Source organism: Macaca fascicularis, chromosome 5 (genome assembly GCF_037993035.2).
Source record: "Macaca fascicularis isolate 582-1 chromosome 5, T2T-MFA8v1.1".
Lineage (NCBI taxonomy): Eukaryota > Metazoa > Chordata > Mammalia > Primates > Cercopithecidae > Macaca > Macaca fascicularis.
Window position 1 is genome coordinate 128,972,283 of NC_088379.1, and position 20,692 is coordinate 128,992,974.

General features: G+C 36.4%; 1 long non-coding RNA gene across 17 annotated transcripts in view; it reads left to right on the forward strand.

Annotated features, from left to right (window-relative positions):
* The window catches only part of LOC107129819 (uncharacterized), a 499,418-nt gene that overhangs the window by 381,245 nt on the left and 97,481 nt on the right, over positions 1-20,692 (forward strand). For 8 of the 17 annotated variants that reach the window (XR_010586982.2, XR_010586983.2, XR_012435060.1 and 5 more), the window contains 2 exons: positions 7,686-7,789; positions 8,743-9,407. This is a non-coding gene — a long non-coding RNA (uncharacterized lncRNA). Of the gene's footprint in view, positions 1-7,342; positions 7,500-7,685; positions 7,790-8,742; positions 9,408-20,692 lie in introns of those variants that run through there. The other 9 variants (XR_012435061.1, XR_012435063.1, XR_012435059.1 and 6 more) reach the window with 3 other exon arrangements.

Sequence of the window (20,692 nt, forward strand, 5' to 3'; positions counted from 1 at the left end):
ACATTGTCCAGACTGGTCTCAAAGTCCTGGCCTCAAGCAATCCTCTCACCTCAGCTTCTCAGAGCACTGGGATTACAGGTGTGAGCCATTGTACCCAGCCAAAAAGTTGCATCTTAATTACAAGTATATACCTGTAGCAATTGTTTATTGGTATATCAAAGACAATTGTTTAAAAAAATTTAATAATTTCTTTCTAATTCTATCAATTGGATGAGTTTTGAGTCATCTCACTTTTATTGCATTTAGCTGGGGGATGGCCTGGGGCTCAGCTGAGATAGCTGAGATGGTTGAGCTTCTCTCTGTGATTTTTCATCCTTAAGAACGCTAGAAAGGGCATTCTCACATGGTGGTGGCAGCCTCTAAGACTGCAAGGCCTAATATGCAATATGCAATTGCTTATCAAGTCTCTATTTATATTACATTTCATGATTTCCCATTGGCCAGAACAATTTATCTATATCAGTGATAAATTTATCTATATCAGTGATAAACTGTTTCCCTCTTGTAGGAAACATACAAGAGGGAAATATACAAGAATGTGGATACTGGGGGCATGTTACTTTGGGGACCATTTCTTTGGCAATCTACAAAAATCTACCTTCTGGTCCCAGTGATTTTTAACCTTTTCCATGGGTAAAATACACTTGCCTCCTTTTAAGCCCAAAAGTCTTACAAGATTTGAAGTTCATAATCATGTGAATTGCATCAGGTCCAGAGCTGGAGAAAATTTCTTAGGTGTAGCTACGTTTGATTCAGAGATGTGTGAATAAAAAAGACATGTAATCTCCCCTGCCTCCACTCCCATTACACGGTGTTAGGTGAGAGAGGAGCAGGAGAACCATAAAAGATATTTCTGTTTAAATTAGGGAGGAATGAGAGGAACCTAGCAGTCACAGGTTCATAGCAACTCTGAAATCTAGCTGAGCATATGTTGTCAGGATTTCCTGCTCTGAACACAAAGAATGTTTCTTACTAGAACTCAGTTTGCCCCCTGAGAACAATTTGCTGACTACAGCTCAATTTCCTGCAGAGTTCTTGACTGCCATCTGAGAAGACCTTTGTTTTTCACAGGAAAGACCCTTGCTTACCACTGAATAGTTTTCTAAGCCTGGTTACTGCCTATAGAAAAGTTGGGGACCCAGACATCTCTTTCCGTTTTGAACTTTCTCAGTGCCTTTTAGTCTAAACTGGCAATACTTTGATTAATCCCATTCTCTTAGAAACATGGAGGATTTTCTATAAATCTTATTGGTATTGGCTCCATGTCCCACAGCCACATTCTTTTTTCTTTTTTTCAAGAATGTTCTACAGTAAGCAGCATAATGACCTCTCATATTTGTGTATTTTATAATCTCACACTTGTAGCTATGTTATGATACATGACAAGGGGAATCAAGGTAGTTGATGGAATTTAACTTGCTATCCAGTTGACCTTAAATAGTGAGATTATCCTAGTGGGCCCAATGTAATCACGAGGATTCTTCGTTGTAGAAGTGAGAGGCAGGAGAATAAGTGGCAGAGTGACATTATGTGAGAAAGACTCAACAGACTTCATTTAGATAGCTTTGAAAAAAGAAGGTGGCCATGAGCCAAGGAATGTGGGCAGCCTGTAGAAGCTGGAAAAGGCAAGAAAATGGATCCTTCAGAAAGAATCACAGTTCTACTAACACCTTGATTTTAGCCCAGTAGAGGTCAGTTTTGGAATTCTGACCTCTAGAACTATAAGATAATATATTATGTTGTTTTAAGTCACTGTTTGTGGTACTTTGTTACAGTAGCAATACCAACTATTACATTCATCTGCATTTGGACAACACCTTTAAGCTACCTAGGAACATTTTGTTCCAATGCAAACTACTATGGCTCAGTCTCTTACATTTAGATACCAGAAGATGTACTCAAATAATTTCATATCAGCATTGATGATGATAGCAAAGTACTGAGAAGAACCTACATGCTCATTATTAGTGGCATGGATAAATAAATTTTAGAGTATTCATACAAGGAATATGTATTCTCAGTTAACATTGGGTAAATATCTATCACGTTATTGTTAGGAAAAAAAGCTTTCCTGGAAAATATAATCTCTGAATCCTCTTATGTAAAATTCAAAAATAGTATACTTTAAAAAATGCTGACACGTGTGTTTTAAAGATGTGAAGAAAAGTAAGAGATTTGCTCAGAATTCATTATAGCATTGGCCCCTGAGGGAAATGTGACCAGGGAGGAGGTACTGGTAATGTTCTACTCCTAAACTAGGTGGTGAATTTCTAAGTGACCATTTTATTATTCCTTAAACTATGCTTTTATATTATATCAGCTTCTTGTACATAAAATTTACAATAAAAATTCAAGAATTAAAAAAAGTAAAAAATAGAAAAAAATATTCCAAATGGTTTCCAAAGAAAACTGATGTAGCAATGTTGCTATTGAACAAATAAAAGGCATTATTAGGAAATAAACAGGGGTCCATTAAGCAAAATAAAAATAACAATTCACATAGAAGATATAATATTCCACAGCCTACTTTCTTATTTATTTATTCTTAAATTTCTTCAGTGAATGGGAGATATTGATGAAATGTAAGATTTATAGTCATTTTAGAAAACCAAATACTAATTTTTTGTCGTCCTTACGTTACTTTGGTGGTAGCAATCATGTGTGTTGAGAGAGACACATAAGAGATGGTGGAGAAATATGTTTAGTAGAATATTATCATGCTAATTAATACAATTTCATAATTTTAAGTAGTTCATTCTGTGAAGGCTTTTTGAAATGGGTAAATTCACAATGATTACAGCTGAATACAATATATATTTTTCCTACTAGTTACAAAATAAGAATTAACAACGAAAACACAATGTCCTCTCATAACTTCCCTAAATTTTAAAAAAAGCCAAAGAAAAATATTCTTTTGAAGACTTAGTAAAGCATAACGGAAAAAGAATGCAGGAAATGATGTTAAGAATTTTTGATACTTGATTTTAGAATAACAATTTTAATACTAATAAACACCAATTTCATACTGAAGACATGTCTTAGGGCTTAGTGTGGACCTCACTTATCTCAGAAAACAGGAATTGGATAGCAGATATCAAATAAATGAGGCAACCAGATATTGGAGATCTTGATGGTTAAGATTAAAGTTAATATGTCATGTTTTAATTTTTTCCTAAATGGAAGCCAGATGATGGACTAAATTATCCTCCCCACCCAACTCCTACCACCTTTCTGCTTGTTTTCTTTGTGCTGCTCCATGGGTCTATGGCATAAGCAACTGTAAGTTACACTAGGATGTAGGAGAACATTCAGGAGCGTGTGGTTCTCCATCACTGAACAACCTCTGGGGAGTTTTTTGAATGCTGACTCACTCATTATTGCAGCCCCAACATGCAACAGGACACATATTAGACGCTTAGTAAAGACTTGTTGAGTGAATGGTTGACAGAGTGCATATTAATAGTAAATAATAATAAAAGGAAATGATTTTCAAAAAGAAGTTGCATTACTATTTTTAAACATCACACATTTAAATATTCATTATTGCTAGTGCTGTGAGAGCTTTATTGCAGTCCTGCTACTGGCTTTAGGTGTTATCTCATGCAAAACACCTAATTCAGGCAAGAACCAGCCTCGGCAGGTTTTTATAACTATTTTTCCTTGCAGTTCTAATATCTTACACCTCTTTTGACTCACTTGGACTCCTTTTGGGTAGTTTAATATGTATGACTCTGCTTGTTTATTCTATCCTTAGGTAGGAACTAATTTAATAATATTGCCACTTCCCATTTACAAAAACTTACAAGTTAAATGGACTTGACCAGATAAAGCAGGCTAAAAAGGAACAAGATTAGACTTCACAGTGAACACAAATCTGACTAGCATCTAATGTTGTTCTGTGATTTTCCTAGATTTTTGTTCTTTCTTTAGGAAAAAAACCATTTTCACAATTTTCTAATTAATAAAGTAATACATATTCAATTCAGAAAACAGAAAAGAACAAATAAAAATATACTTAGAATTCCACCATACACAAATAACTACTTTTAAGGATTTTACTATAGCTTTTCTTGGCCTCTGTCTATCTTTTCATAGATTTACACAATTTATTTTTTTTTTTACATAGGGCTTCCTTCTTTTATTTATTTAGCAATGTGTCAGCAATGTTTTCATGTCATGAAATATTTTAAACTTGTGAGTAATGCTGATTTTTAAATAATGTATTTAATAATATTTAATAATAGTAAATTATAATGATTACAAAATTCATTTCAGTCAATCCCCTACAATTGAACATTTAAGATGCTTTAAATTATTATTATTATTATTATTACTTCTGGAAACAAATTTTCTCCACATATGAAATTTTTATAAAAATCTTGATAATGATGGTTAGGTATACATATTAGGAGTATGCACAAGTGGCCTTTTAGCCCTTGTATTTTGTAAAAATCTGTTCTTTATTTTTGGAAGGCCAGATTTACAAATGCTTACCTCAAAATCGTTTCTGACTTATCTGAACTCGGGCATGATGAATGATCATGTGACCTTACAAGTTATAACTATATCTTCAGGTCCTTTTTTCTTTTTCTCTTGGACAATTACGTATGAGAAATTGGGCTAGGCACTGAACAAAAGGGAAATAATTACAATTATAACTCTTGCCCTGAGCACCATTTACTCTCAACCATTGGTTGGTCATCACCAGTCAGTTCGATGAACTTGAGAATAATTTTGTTTTCTGTCCAAGGAAAAGACCACTTGGAATTTTTATTAAAATTATATTCAATGTGTTATTTAATAACAGAAAGTATTTACATTTGTAAAATCCTGAGCCTTCCTATCTGTTCCTGAATCTATTTATAAGCATGATTTTATATTATCTATAAATATCATTTTTGAGTATATTCAGGTCATGTAAGTCTTTAGTAAAATGTTACCTTTTCCTTCTTTAGGCCCTTTAAATAAATTGTTAATAATCCTCAATTATACTATCAGTTACTCAGTGCTTTCCTGATGCAAGACAGTGTGCGGAACATTTTGCATGAATAATTTTTTTTTTTTTTTTTTTTTTTTAAGACAGAGTCTCACTCTTTTGCCCAGACTGGAGTGCTGTCGTGTGATCCTGGCTCACTGCAACCTCCGCCTCCTGGGTTCAAGTGATTCTCCTGCCTCAGCCTCCTGAATAGCTGGGATTGCAGGTGCCTGCCACCATACCCGGCTAATTTTTTTGTATTTTTAGTAGAGATGGGGTTTCACCATGTTGGCCAGGCTGGGCTCGAACTCTTGACCTCAGGCGATCCACCTGCCTGGGCCTCCCAAAGCATGAATAATTTTATCTAACCCTCATAACAACTACATGAAGAGGGAAAAATTATTATCTCTGATGCACAGATGGGGAAATTGAGGCTTGGATAAGTTATATGTCTTGCCCAGAGCAATATACCTAGCAAGTTGCAGAAGAATTTGAGACCAAGCTGTTTGAAAAAAAATTTTTAAGTAAACTTTTTATTGAAGCATAACATATGTAAGGAAATGAGCAAAATAATAAGTGCACAGCTCAATTGATTTCTATAAAATAAACATACTCATGTAATGAACACACAGAATATTACTGGTATCCCTAGGTACTTCTCCTAGGCCCTCCAACTGTCATTAATCCCCTTGGGGATAACCAGTAGTCTAATGTTTGCCACTGTAAACTAGCTATGCCTTATGTGGAACTTCACTTTTCTATGTCTAGATCATTTTGTTCAACATTGTATTTTTGATTCATTGTTGGGTTTAGCTATAGTTTTTTCATTGTTGTGTAGAATTCTATTTTACATATAAAACACTATTTATGTATTCTATAGTAGGTGGCATTTGAGTTGTTTTCAGTTTGGGATTATTTAAATAATGTTACTATAAACATACTTTTTCATATTTGTTGGCATGTAAATTTCTATCAGGTATGTACTTAGGAGTGGAATTGCTAGGAAGGCATATGCTTAGTTTTAGTATAGATTCCCAAATTTCCAAAGTGACTTCATCCTTTCCCACTTTTCACTGCAGTTTCTGAGAGTTCTTGTTGCTCTGGAACATTTTGCTCTTGTGTTTTTTAACTGATAAGTGTTAATGAAATGGAAAAATGTATTTTTTTCCTGTATGTTCATTTTATATATTTTGCTAAGTATCTTATTTTTCTAAAAAAATGCTCTAAAACTATGATAATATCTCCACCTTTATTTCTAATTTTGTATATTTATACATTATTTATTACACTAAGAGTTTGTCTGTTATTGGTTTAATTTCTAGCAAAATATCTATGAAAATTATTTATTAATTCTATTGTTTCAAAAATTAATATTTTCTTCTTTCATACTTATTCGTTTTTAGCTTTCCTTAAGCTTATTTTTCAATCTTCATTAGCAGAGTGCTTACCTAATTGATTATTGTTTAAGAGTAAATTGTCTCTGCTGATGGAGTGAGCAACATAAATCCAGGAGAAATCTGCTGGAGAGATATTGAGTATAAAATATTTTTTCATTCAGAGAAAGAGAGAGACAGAGACACACAGGGAAAGAAATAAGGAGTTAATTATCCATTTCCTTCCCCGGGACTTTGCCATGTCTGCATGTGTGGATGAAGAGTGTGATTTTAATCTTACAACCAGGAAGGGAGTTAGTCATAGGGAAAATTACAGAGCAGATGATTAAAGATATGGTGGTCTTTTCTGATATCACAAAGTCACAGCCTTTCATCCAACTTCCTCTTATTAAAGACCAAAAACATTAAAAATAAAAAAAGGAAAAAGGAAATAAATATTTTCCCCAATTTTTAAACTTTTGAATTCTGTTTTCTATTATTGGCCAAGGCATTTTAACTGATTCGCTACCCATATCTTTCTTCATTTGTGTTTTGCTTGATGTAACAGGGACAGAGAGCTATGAAAATACCCTCCTACTGTTGTTTCTGTTTTTTTTTGAAAAACTAGTTTTTAATTATGTGATCCTGTATTTTATTATGATTCAGCTTGAAGATTCATGAGTTATAATTTTGTGTCATAAACTTATTTTGTTCTTTCCCATCATATTCTTTTAAAAATACACAATCTACAATTTTTTTACCCAGCTTCTTATTTTAAAGTATTATTTTGTTAGTATGTGAGAATTAATTTACTTTTCTTTCAAATAGTGTTAAAATGTACTTTCTGATATAATGTTGTTAAACAATTACTTATACTCAATGCTGTGTTTACGTATTTTCTGAGACTCACTTCTACTGTTCTTAGGCCATAATTTCCCCTTTTATATGTACAGATAAACCTTAATAGAATACTTTCTTGGTTTACTTTTTCCAGGATAAATAAATAGATGATATTCTTTCAGCTACTTTTACACATGAAGCAAAACTTTGGTGAACATAGAGCATCTGGCTTAAAATTTGTTCCCTGATGCATTTGTAGCCGTTTTCCCCATATTCTGGCATTTGGTGTGGTGCAGAAGTCCTGCCTCAGTGTAAGTGTTCTCCTGTGCTAGGTTACGTTTTTTACCACCTCTAGGCTGGTTGTCTTTCACTTCTCAACAGGGTATATCTGGTTTGGTTTTTACTCTTCGGATGTAACCTCTTTAAATGTTTAGATTCAATTCAATTTTTTTTCTACTAATACTTTATTTCAGTATTTTTTCTGTTCTATTTTTCAGAATTATTGATCAAATTTGGATCTCTGTGTGCTGTCCTCCAATTTAATACCTTCTCTGTTGCTGTTTTGTTTTCTTTCTTCTGGAACGTGGCAGAGTGCTTCAAGGTGGGTCGCAGATGTCTGACTCAATCTTCTACATTAATAGGTTTTCTCTGTATTGTTATAATTAATTTTAAATTGATTTTATAAAATTTATAATTATAGGATTTTTTTTCATGTTCAATTCCATTTAAATTTTTTCCTATTTGCCCATTCTTCTTTTTTCTTATCACTTTGAATATACTGATCTCACACTGAAAAGACACATTGATAGAAATGAATTTTTGAACTGAGTCCAAAGATTTAAACATCTGGTTATACCCTGATGAAAAAAGAAAGAAGACAATCTCTTTATCATGTCTGTCTTTTGTTTTGAAGTTATTACTTAAATTTTGTTAAAATAAATTGTGGTTTATTGCATTATTTTCCTCATTTCTTCACCTCTTCTTGCATCTGTTCCTTTGCTATGGCCTCGCCATCACAGATGGCATGTACTCATTTCATCTTGTCTCTGGGCTTGGCTATGTGACTTGCTTTGGCTGATGACACATGAGCAAAAGTCACAGTTTGCATTCTAAGCGCAAGCCTTGAAGATCTCACATGTTCTTGCTTGTTTTATTTTCTTTCTGGCAGATCATGGAAATAATATAACTGTGGGTAGTCTGCTGGTCAGCAGAGCCACCCTAGGTAATTAATAGATATGCAGTGACAAAAAGAGCTTCCCAGTTGAGCCTAGCCTATGTCAATCAGATTCTAGTAGGTTCACAGATGCATGAGCAGTAAGAAAAGTTTACACTTATTGGAGTGATTTGTTACATAGCAATAAGTAACCAACACAATACATTTTAAAATATTTTCTCTGGTAAATCATTTTCAAAAGTAATTCTTTCTGTGCTTCTTGCTTAATAAAACTTTTTGTAAATCTTACTTTTAAAACGTTATTCTTCTTTGTCTTGAATTCCTCATTGAAAAAAGATTCATAGTTTTTTTTTTTTCCTAATTCATCTGTCTTTAAATAGCGATGAGACTTCCTCTTTGAAGATCACAGGTGAGAAGATTAGATGCTTTCTCGGAAGCCCAGCAACCTGATGGGATTGTGGAGTGAGCCAGACCCAAATCAGAACTTCATCCCTGCATGGTTTATTTTGCTTGTTTGGCAAACTTGCCCCGCAGGTAAGCAGATCCAGTGTGACAATATCTTCCTGTGCCAGCTGTTCATGTTTTCAAAGAAGAGATTCTTCGGGGTTTTGTTTTGTGCCTTGAACCCTTCAAAAGCAAATGTCCCAATTCTAACTGGCTTATTACTTGTCCTGCTTCCTGCACTTCTAAAGAAGTTATCTGCTGCTTTGGGGAAAATTGTCAGCATGGTTCAAGGCATTTTATTTGCTTGATATCCTTGAAAGAGACTAGCCAACTGCTCACAAATCTCACTTCGTCTCCCTCTTAGACATTCAGCTAACCTATATTTTTGTTTCCTCTGCCTGTGGCCATGTGATTGATTTCTCAGGAATACAATGTGAATAGAAGTGATATTGTTATTTCCAGGTCTGGCTCATAAAAACTTTCTATGAACAATTCCCAACTTTCCAACAGAGGCTAAAGAAAATGGAGAAAGTCCAATAACTAAGGATTGCATCTGACCCACTGTAGTACGCAATAAACTTTAACAATTATTGAAAAAGCAGAGATTTTGTAAGATTCTTCAGTTAAACAAAGTAACTATACTTGTGGTGAAGATCAAATTCAGAGAGATCTAGACTATGGCAAAGAGTATTACTCACCTTTACTATTAAATCAGACTGTATGTTATGTCTTTCAACATGACCATCTTTGAATTTAACCTTAATCTCTCCATTTTCTGCTAACTGCTACCACAATGCAGTGTCCAGTCATTTTTGTGTAGTGCTCCTACCACTTACACTCACACACCCTGTTTAGTTCAGATTCCGATGTCTCTGGATCAATTAATGTGAAAGGAAGGTGGCAGAAGTGGGATGGGGCAAAGGAAGTACAACTGTGATGCACCAAAATGGCAGGGTGCTCTGGAGTGAGTACTGATATACAGAGCCGGGGTCCCATTTTGGGCCCAAATGGCTGAGTTTTTGTCCTCTGCAGGGCTGAAAATCAGTTCTTGATATTCCTGCCTTGCTCAGTCACCACAGTGGGCACTCACACATGGGTGTGATCTTAGCCAGATCTCTACAGTTGAAGATGGCCATTTGGGAACCAACTGGGGGCGCTATCTGCTGACTGACCATACTCTTGGTGACTAGGCAGTGACTTCTACCAAATTCTAGTTAATCTTACATTTCCTCTCACACACTAGTTTTTTCTTCCATTTTTTTTTCTAATATACTGTTTTTCTCCTCCATGAAAATGTTTGGTATGACTCCTAACAGTTCTCTATTTTTTTTTTATTAAAAGAAATTGGCAGTGCTCAATGTCTGTGCAGAGAAGAGGCAGCTTGAGACAAATAACTTTTGATCACCAAATAATTACGTAAAGGGCTGTTGGTTTCTTTTAGTTATCAAATTTTATTGGTATACCTAATGTATTTGACACTTGAAGTAAATAATTTTCAAATATCTTCCCTCTATTCTAGAAAATTATTTTAGTAAATTTCATAAAATGAAATGAGTAATAGTAATGGATAGATTTTTAAATTATGCTTTATATGTATAATCATATAGCTTAGAAATACAAAAAATTTAAAACAAACCAATTAAAACAAAAATAAATAAAACAAGAATGAAAAAAGAAAAAATAGAAGGAAAAATAAAGTAATTAAATGGTATAAAAAGAACAAAGTACAATTAATTCAATAATTTTAATAGCTACATAGCAATGAAACTTTGAACTTTTGGTTACAGTCTAATATAAGTTATCTATATAATTGGCAATTAATAAATGAATTATAAGAGAAGCAAAATATCTATAAAGGCTAAAATTTAGGCAACTAGGTCATAGCCCTGATGTACCATTTTATTATTATGATTTGTTTATTATTTTAAAAACAAGGTAGTTTCTTAAAAAGTTAACCATAAATTTATTATCTGACACAGCAATTTCACTCTGAGGTATTTATGCAAGAATAAATGAAAACACATGTCCATTCAAAGACTTGTGCACCAATCTTCATAGCAGCGTTTTTAATAATAGCCAAAAAGTGAAAGCAGTTTAATGCCCATCAGTTGGTAGAGGAATTAACAAATGTGGTATATCTATATGTGGAATATTATTTGGCAATAAGAAGGAATGATGTACTGATACATGCCATGACATGGATAAACCTCAAAAACATCATGCTAACTGAAAGAAGTGAGATGCAAAATATTACATAGTGTATAATTCCCCTTATTTGAAAAGTTCAAAAAAGGCAAATCTGTAGAGTTGGAATGCAGATCAATGATTGCCCCTGGTTGCGGGTAGGAATGAAGACTGATTGAAGAAGGGCACAGGAGATCTTTTAGGGCTGGTAGAAATGCTCTAAAACTAGGTTGTGGTGATGGTTTCACAACTCTAAATTTGTGAAAAATCATTGTATTCTTAAAATGAATGATTCTTTTGCTGTGCAAATTGTACCTCAATAAAGTTATTAAAAAAGCAAACACATAGCAATTAAAATGGATAAAGTGGAAAGACATTAAAAGTCAAAATTTTATTCATTTGTACTAACAAATCATTAGTTTTGGTGTTTTAATTTTTAAACACAAAAATACTAAGTGTTCCCATAGAATGACATAATTGAAGTAATTCAAAGTGTTTTTTTCATTTTCACTTCACTAATTATTATTTATTTTGAATCTGCTATTGAGACAAGGAACTATGCAGCCAAGGAATTGGAGACACAAACAGGCAACTAAAAGTGACATGGAAGGTTCTGGGCTGTTTGAACTTACACTCAGATGAGTACGCAATGCTGAAGCTTCCCATGTTGGCAGACTTTATAACTGACATTTTCATGAATTAGCTTTATGGTAGAACATAATAATTATTAAATGACAAGTAATTAAAATATTCTCATTTAAACTCCACGTGTATATTATTAAAACACAACTGTTTCCACAGCAAGTGTTTACAACTTACAGTATATCATATTAATAGAACAGAAGTGAAAGAAAACATTTCAGTAGATGTAAAAAGTATCATTTAAATTAACATTTATTAGTAAATATTAGCTTATTGACAACCCGATTTAAATGTAATATAATAGGAGTGGATGGACATGGTTTTAACATACTAAAAACAGTTTTGCCTCAAAGGAAAGCTAACATTCTGCTTAACGTTCATTCACTGAAAAGCATATTTTAACTTGTGTGATGATACTTGGCAATACAATTAGAAAAAAGCAAAAGGAAAAAGAGTATAAGATGTAAGATATATATGCATGAAGTCCAGATTCTAAGATTAGATTGTTAACCCAGAAAATCTAAAAGAATGAATTTAAAAACTTAGGGGAGAGGAGGTCAAGGTAGCTGACTAGAAGTGGCTAGTGTGCACTGCTCTCATGGAGAGCAGCGAGTGGTGCGTAAACACTAGCTCCTCAACTGGATGGTCCAGGTGGACACACTGGGATTCTTAAAGGAAGTCAGGCAATCCATGGAGAACGAAGAAGAGTGAGTCAGGACAGCCGCCCAGTTGGGATTGGCATGGCGTCAGGGGAAGACTCCCCACTGTGGGGAAACTCTGATTGAATGAGACCCCCTCCCTGCCCCGAACACAACTTCCTCCACAGACCTTTGTAACCATAGTGTCAGGAGATTCCCCCATGATGTCACCCACTGGGACCTCCACATTGACAGAGAGATACTTGGAATCTGGGCAGAGCTGCTGCTCAGGCACATGTGGAATCTCAGGGGCCTTGGATCCCCAGGTACCCGGCACCAGCACCTGCAGCTCTGGCAATGGGGGAGGTCAAAGTCCCTTGCATATGTCCAGGATAGGGGCTGAATCCACAAGACTGACGAATGAATTGACTGCCGGCCTCACCTCCACTGCACCTCACTAGACAAGGGCCTGGGACTCTAGCATGGCCAGGTCAGCCCTGCCTGAGCTCACTGACTGGTAGCAGCCTGGCACTTGCCTGGGGTGAAGCTCCCAGAGGGAGTAGGCAGACCTGTCAGTTATGCTGCTTTGCAGCTCCTGCCCCTACTGCCCTCAGGCTCTGGAGGAAGTGAAGTGATAAAGGACTAATTCAGGCCCCCAGCACAGAGCAGCTGCCTTACAGAAAAGTGGCCAAACTGTTTTCCACATGGGTTCCTGCTCTTCAGTGAGCAGGCCCTCAGCACAACCTCCCTATCCCATCCTGAACACTTGAGTTGGTGGCAGCTCTGTGTTTCTTTGGGGAGGAAATCCCGGAGACAAACCACAGCCCCTCTGACATTGCAGCTGCAGTGGTACCACCCTTACCGCTCATGGGCTGGGGAAAGAACAAAGGGCCTGGACCTGTCACCGCTACCTCCAGCACACCACAGCCACAGACCCTCTTCTCTGGGAACCCCCACACACTACTCTTCACCAGATAGGGCCCTCAGATCATAACTGCAGAGCAGCCACTTCACTCCCGACTGAGCATTCCTGCTGGTAGTGGCTCTGCGTTTCCCTGGAGTAGAGCTTCCAGAGACAACTGACAGCCTCTTTGCCATTACCACTGCAGCAGTTCTACCCTTGCTGACCTAAACTGGGGAAAGAATAAAGAGCCTGAGATCTTTACCTGTGCCTCCAGCATGCCACAGTCACCATACACGGAGGAGTTCAGTCTCTCTTCCCTGTGAGTCTCTGACTCCCTACTCTTCATCAGGCAGGGCCTCCAGCTTGGGTCAGGAGTGCAGCCACTCCCCAGCCCCAAGCTGAACATTCCCATTGACAGCAGCTCTGTGTTTCTGGGGTGGATCTCACGGACGCAAGTGAAGGCCTTTCTGCCACTGCCACTGTGCTGGTACTGCCCTTGCTGCCCTTGGGCTGGGGAAGGAGCAAAGACTCTGATTGCTTTACTCACACCTCCATCCCACCACAGGCATCCTAAGGAGAAGAGACCAATCTGTCTTCCCTGTGAGCCCCCACCTCCCCTGCTTGTCACCAGGCAGGGTCCTATAGCTTGGGCCACAGTGTAGTCACTCCACCCAAGGCTGATTGATCTGATTGGTAGTGGCTCTGCATTTCTCTGGGGTGGAGCACCAGGAGATAAGTGAAAGGCCCTCTGCCATTGACACTGCCAAGTTTCCTTCTCCTTTGCCTGCAAGCTAGGAAGGGAACATAAAACCTGAGCTTACCTTACGACTGTGGTATGCAGCCCAGGAACACCAAGCCAAAATCTGCCTCCAGCACTCGAGTGGGAGAGGAGGCCACACTCTCAGAGAACTGAGAGGAAGCATGGCTACAAACATGAGGAAATACAGAGGAGCCAAGTGGCTGAGCAGCAGCTTCCCTATTGGATGGTGCACCTAAACACCATTTACTGGATCACAGCCAAAAAATCAGGGCCAAAAAATCAGCTCCAAAGTTACTTTGCTAATATTATTCCCTCACCCCATGAAACCAAAGACAAGACTTCAGCTACAAATAAAGTCCCAGCACAAAACCTTGTTCCTCTAAAATCATCCAGAAACAAAGTCAACAAAGACTATACTAAAATTACTCCACAGTTAAAGGAACATTAGCCTACACAGATGAGAATGAATGAGGGCAAGAACTCTGGAAACAGAAAGCTAGGGTGTCTTCTTTCCTGCAAATGACCGCACTAGTTTCCTAGCAGTGGTTCTTAACCCAGCTAAAGTGGCTAGAATGACAGAATTCAGAATATGGATAGGAATGGAGATCATTAAGACTTAGGAGAAAGTTGAAACCCAATCCAGAGAATCTAAGGACTGCAATAAAATGATACAGGAACTGAAAGACGAAATAGCCATTTTAGGAAAGAATCAAACTGATGTGATAGAGCTGGAAACACACTATAAGAATTTCATAATACAATTTGCAAATATTAACAGCAGAACACACCAAGCTGAGAAACAATTCTCAGAGCTCAAAGCCTGCTTCTCTGAACTAAATCAGTCAGACAAAAATAAAGAAAAAATAAAAAAGAGTGAACAACATCTCTGAGAAATATGAGACTATGTAGAAAAGCAAATCTAAGACTCACTGGTGTCCCTGAAAGATAGAGAGAAAGCAAACAACTTGAAAAACATATTTGAGGATATCAATGAAAATTTCCCCAACCTCGCTAGAGAGGCCAGCATTCAAATACAGGAAGTTCAGAGAACCCCTGTGAGATCCTATACAGGATGACCATCCCCAAGACACACACTCATCAGATTCTCCAAGGTCAAAATGAAAGAAAAAATGTTAAAGGCAGCTAGAGAGAAGGGGCAGGTCACCTACAAAGGGAAGCCGATCAGACTAACAATGGACCTTTTAGCATAAACCATACAAGCCAAAAGAGATTAGAGCCTGTATTTAGCATGCTTAAACAAAAGAAACTCCAACTGATAATTTAATATGCAGTCAAACTAAACTTTGTAAGAGAAAGAGAAGTAAAATTCTTTTCAGACAAGCAAATACTAAGGAATTAATTACCACCAGACCTATTTTACAAGAGGTCCTTCATGGAGTGCTAAACATGGAAATGAAAGACCATTATTGGCCTTCACAAGAACACAATTAGGTACCTATACTGTTGGCATTATAAAGCAACTGCACAATCAAGTCTGCATAATAATCAGGTAACATCATGATGACAGAATCAAATCTGCACTATCAATATTAACCTTGAATGTAAATGGGCTAAATGCTGCAAATAAATGGCACAGAGTAGCAAGTTGGATAAAGAAACATGACCCAATGCTATGCAGTCTTCAAGAGACCCACCTCACATGCAGCCACACCCATAGGTTCAAAGTAAAGAAATGAAGAAAAATCTAACAAGCAAACAGAAAACAAAACAAAACAAAAAGCAGGAGTTGCTATTTTAATTTTAGACAAAACAGACTTTAAACGAACAACAATCAAAAAAGACAAAGAAGGGCATTACATTGTGGTAAATGTTTCAATTTAACAAGATTTAACTGTCCTAAATATATATGCACCAAACACAGGAGCACATAGATTTATGAAACAAGTTCTTAGAGACCCACAAAGAGACTTAAGTGTGGAGGGTAAGAGGAGGCTGAGGATCAAAACATTACCTATTGGATACTATGGGTATCACCTGGTTTACAAATAATATGTGCACCAAACCTACACAACATGCAATTTATTTATAGAGCCAACCTGCACATGTACTCCTGAAATTTAAAAAACAAAAATTTAGAAAAAAATCAGATGCTGGGAAAATTCAGAGTCACAGCTCTTTTTAAAACTTTTAATAAGGAAAATGTTTTTCCATATATAAACAATAGCTTATTAGAAAACATAAATGAAAAGAATCACCAACAAAGTAAACACAACTGACATTTTTTTGGGGAAAAATTGCAATACTTCTGGCAGAAACTTTCTTTGATTTTAAAAAAGGTCAAACAATATCATGGCAGTCCAAATCAGATCATTTAAATGAGGAAAACATTAGGGATATATATTCAACAAAATAGTCATAGACCATGGAAACAAAAAGTCCCTAAAAATGTTAATAATGTTGATTTTTATTGTTTTCACCTTTATTTTCCAGTTTATGCACCCAAGATTTTCCTTTGCACCTCAGAATGCTTTCTTTAAAATGTCCTTGCTTTCTTAATTTTTTGAGTTGCTACTTTCTCATTTTCCTTGCAGATTATAAAACAACTGAAGGATAAGAAACACATGTTTTTCTATATCTGTTTTTAATTAAATGTTTGGTAAAACTGAGATGATTGTAATTACTCTTTTGTTATCTTCAAGAATCTACTCAAGTTTCCTCAGTTTCTCAGATAATTCTTGGGCAACAAACAAACAAGAAAGATGACGTCTTATTATCTGGTGTCTGGCTAGCTGATTTAATAACCTAGAAGACAGCGTTTGAAGAACACAAACTCTAAAGTCCTTCACTTTCCAAAAAAAACTTTCCCAAATTGTTTACCATTGCCTTACCTTCTTCAGTCATCTCTGATGTTGTCACCCTTAGGGTAAGACGTACGTGTTCATAAGGAACAATAACTTCCTTCAGGAAATCCAGTATGCCCTACAATTTTACCTAAAACTTTGTTGTTGTTGTTTTCTGTCCATTTTGCCCTCTAGGGAAATGGATCTCATGCTGTTTATCAGTTTCTGAAGGTTGTTATTAATCTCCCCTCATCCCAAAATGGAAGGACTTTGCCTAAATCTTAGAATCAGAACCTTGGCTCCAGTAATAAAGACTTTCAATATCTTCATCTGCCATTGAGGCTTACCTAACGAAATAGAGCCTCCAAAGTGGGAATTTGAAATGCTTTGGAATCTTTTTTTTTTTTCTTTTGACATAGTGATTGGTGGGATGCTACAGGTAGTTAGTGGTTAGGATCCAGAAATGCCAGACATCTTGCAGTGAGAGGGATAGCCTATACAAGGAAGAATTCTCACATGTTCTGACTAACATTGGATGCTATTACCGGTGAAAACTTTGGAATCATGTGAATCTCAACCTGTGTTTTACATATATATACATGAAGTGAGTTTTGTATGCTTTATTTTTTCACTATTTGAAAAATGTAACTGTTTGTTTTCTATTGTTGTGTAACAAATCATAGGCACTTAGCAGCTTGAAAAAACACGCATTTATTATCTCACATTTTCTATGGGTTATAGGCCACTAGTTTGGACACACTTAGCTGAGTCCTCTGCTCAAAGTCTCACATAGCTGCTATTAAGATATTGACCAGAGATATGGTCTCATCTAAGGATTAGGTTCTCTTCTGAGTTCACATGGTTGGTGGCAGAATTCATATCCTTGCAGCTGTAGAACTCATAGCAACTTGCTTCTTCAAGGCCAGCAATAGAGAGAACTGCTGCTTCCAGTCTCTCTGATCTCTAGACTCTCATCTAAAGGGCTGGCCTGATGAGGTCAGGCCAAGTCAAGATCATATCTTTCTTAATGAACTCAAAATCAACTTTGAGAAACCCTAATGACATGTATTAAATACTTTCATTTTTGCCACCTGGTGGGCAATAATCACTGGATTAATATCTCATCAACTTTGTCGTAGTCTATTGGTTAGAAGCAAGTCTCAGGTTCCACCTACACTCAAGAGGAGGGGATTGTAAAGAGGTATAACTAATTGGGAGTCACACTTGAGTGTGTCTGCAGTAACAACCATTGCATAAATCAAGGAAAGATTGAATTTTGCTTTGCATGAACTCTACTTAAAGTTGTTCACCATTTTGAAGAATGAGTTTACCAGTAGCACTTCTTATAGCAGTCTACACTTACAGATGCTCTAGTCACCATGAATCCACATAAAAATGCAAACATCTGACTACTTCACTTTGTCTTTTAGAGTACAGAGCTTTACATAGAGAAACATTTAGTTTTATATAAATGACCCTCTCTTATTTTCTTTATATTATAACTAATACATTGCATTCCCTTTTTGAAATAACATGCATAGGTAGTTTATGTTACCTACAGGTTTAATTTCCAAACAGTGAATGCAGAATTATAAAATATCTGTTGGTCTAATTGGGCTGAAACCATTGTGATAGGTAGGTAAAGTGGGCTAAAGACATGAATAGACAATTCTCAAAATAAAATAAACAAATGGCCAACCAACATACGAAAAAATGCTCAACATAATTAATGATCAGGGAAATGCAAAGCAAAACCACAATACGATACCACCTTACTGCTGTAAGAATGGTCGTAATAAAAAAATCAAAAAAACAATAGATGTTGGCATGGATGTGGTGACCAGGGAACACTTCTACACTGCTGGTGGGAATGTAAACTAGTATAGCCACTATAGAAAACAGTGTGGAGATTCTTTAAAGAACTTAAAGTAGAACTACCATTCAATCCAGCAATCCCACTACTGGTTATCTACACAGAGGAAAAGAAGTCATTATGCAAAAAAGATACTTGCACACGCATGTTTATAGCAGCACAATTCACAATTGCAAAATCGTGGAACCAACCCAAATGCCCATCAATCAATGAGTGGATAAAGAAACTGGAATGTATATATGATGGACTACTACTCAGCCATAAAAAGGAATGAATTAACAGCATTTGCAGTGACTTGGGTGAGATCAGAGATTATTATTCTAAGTGAAGTGACTCAGGAATAGAAAACCAAACATTGTGTGTTCTCACTGATATGTGGGAGCTAAGCTATGAGGACACAAAGGCATGAGAATGATACAATGGGTTTTGGAGACTCTGGGGGAAGGTTGGGAGGAGGATGAGGAATAAAGACTACAAATATGGTGCAGTGTATACTACTCAGGTGATGGGTGCATCAAAATCTCACAAATCACCACTAAAGAACTTACAAATACCACCTGTACCCCAATAACTTATGGAAATATAAAAATAAAAATTCAAAAAATTCTGCCTTTCTTTTTTACATGAAGAAACTTAGAGTCTTTTAGCCATAATCCCAACCCATTAGCACAGACTAATTTATCAGATTAATTTGAAAGCATAGGAAGCCTGAACCTGAGTGAATTAAGTAAAATAGCTAAATTGTGAAACTGGCTAGAGAAGAAGCTATACACAACTAGGTCAGCAAAGCAATAGAACTTATGAGTTGTCTGTCAGCTGTGGGCTTCTCACTCAAACAAGGAACCTGGGAAGTGGACACCCAATGTGGCAGTTGCCAGCAGATATGGAAGACTTATAAAAGACACAGTCATGGACTTCACTCTTGGCTTAGGGTGACCCTAATTATAAAATGACTAATTCTACAACATGAAATGTGTTATTTATTGACTTTCTTAAGATAACCAACTTATTCTGAAACTAAACCAATAATTGGTATACCGATGCTAATTGACTGGGATTATTAAAAGGCTATTTTCCCCCAAATTAAAAAAAAAAAAAACTTTTTAGTATGTCCCTCTCCCTCTTTCATTCCCTCTCTGTTTTTGTTTCTTTCTTTCTCCCTTTCTATCCCCTCTTCTGTCTTTGGAAAGGTCAACAGAATGTTGCTAACAAGTTGACACTCAGGTCACATTAGGTACAATACGCTGGTTGCATAACAAGGCTGTCAATGGTTTGCCCATTGGGCAGACAGAGTAACTAGGGACATCTTTCTGAAAGCAGCAATTGCTCATCACTGCAATGTTTTAGTGCTTATTGCCATCTGCCCAAAGTTCCAGGGCACCTGCGTGAGAGGCCTCTTTTCGCTCCCCTGAGAGATCCCTGTTCCTACCCAGTGGTATTATCTGCCTTACTCTTTGAAGATGCTGGATATTTGTAGGGCCAAACATTGGGAATTCGTATGTGGAGAACAGGGTTCAGTACTTGAAGAAATAATTTCGTACACTGCAGGACCAAGGCAATAGTTTGGAAAGGCTTCACAATAAGAGAAAGTACTGTGGAATTTTCAGTCACAAATTCTCATATTTAACTTGAATAAACCTCAGCAAGGGCGATAACATCATTATAAGATTTAACAATAGACATTCAAATCTCATTTCTTGAGATTTGGGTAGCTCATCACTTAATAATGAATATTGTGGTGAACAGAGTGGCTGAATATGGCCATGACACATGGCCTATTGGGTAGAGGATTTTGATCTGAAATAGCCTTGTTAATTGCATTCTGTATCAGTTTAAAAGGTTAGAAAATTTCTGTAAAGCCAAACATTCTAGTCACTTTCCAAATGTAAGCTTAACTTCTGAATACGAATTTATAGATTCTTTAAACCTAGGAAAGAGAATGCAAAGCAATTACATTTGACATAGTCATTTTTGCTTCTATGCAATTTTCACACTTGAAAAATGCATTGCAGCTGTGCATGGATGTCATTCTAACCCCCAGCTTTTTCTAACAGCCACTGGGTGTTTTTCTTTTTCTCTGCCCC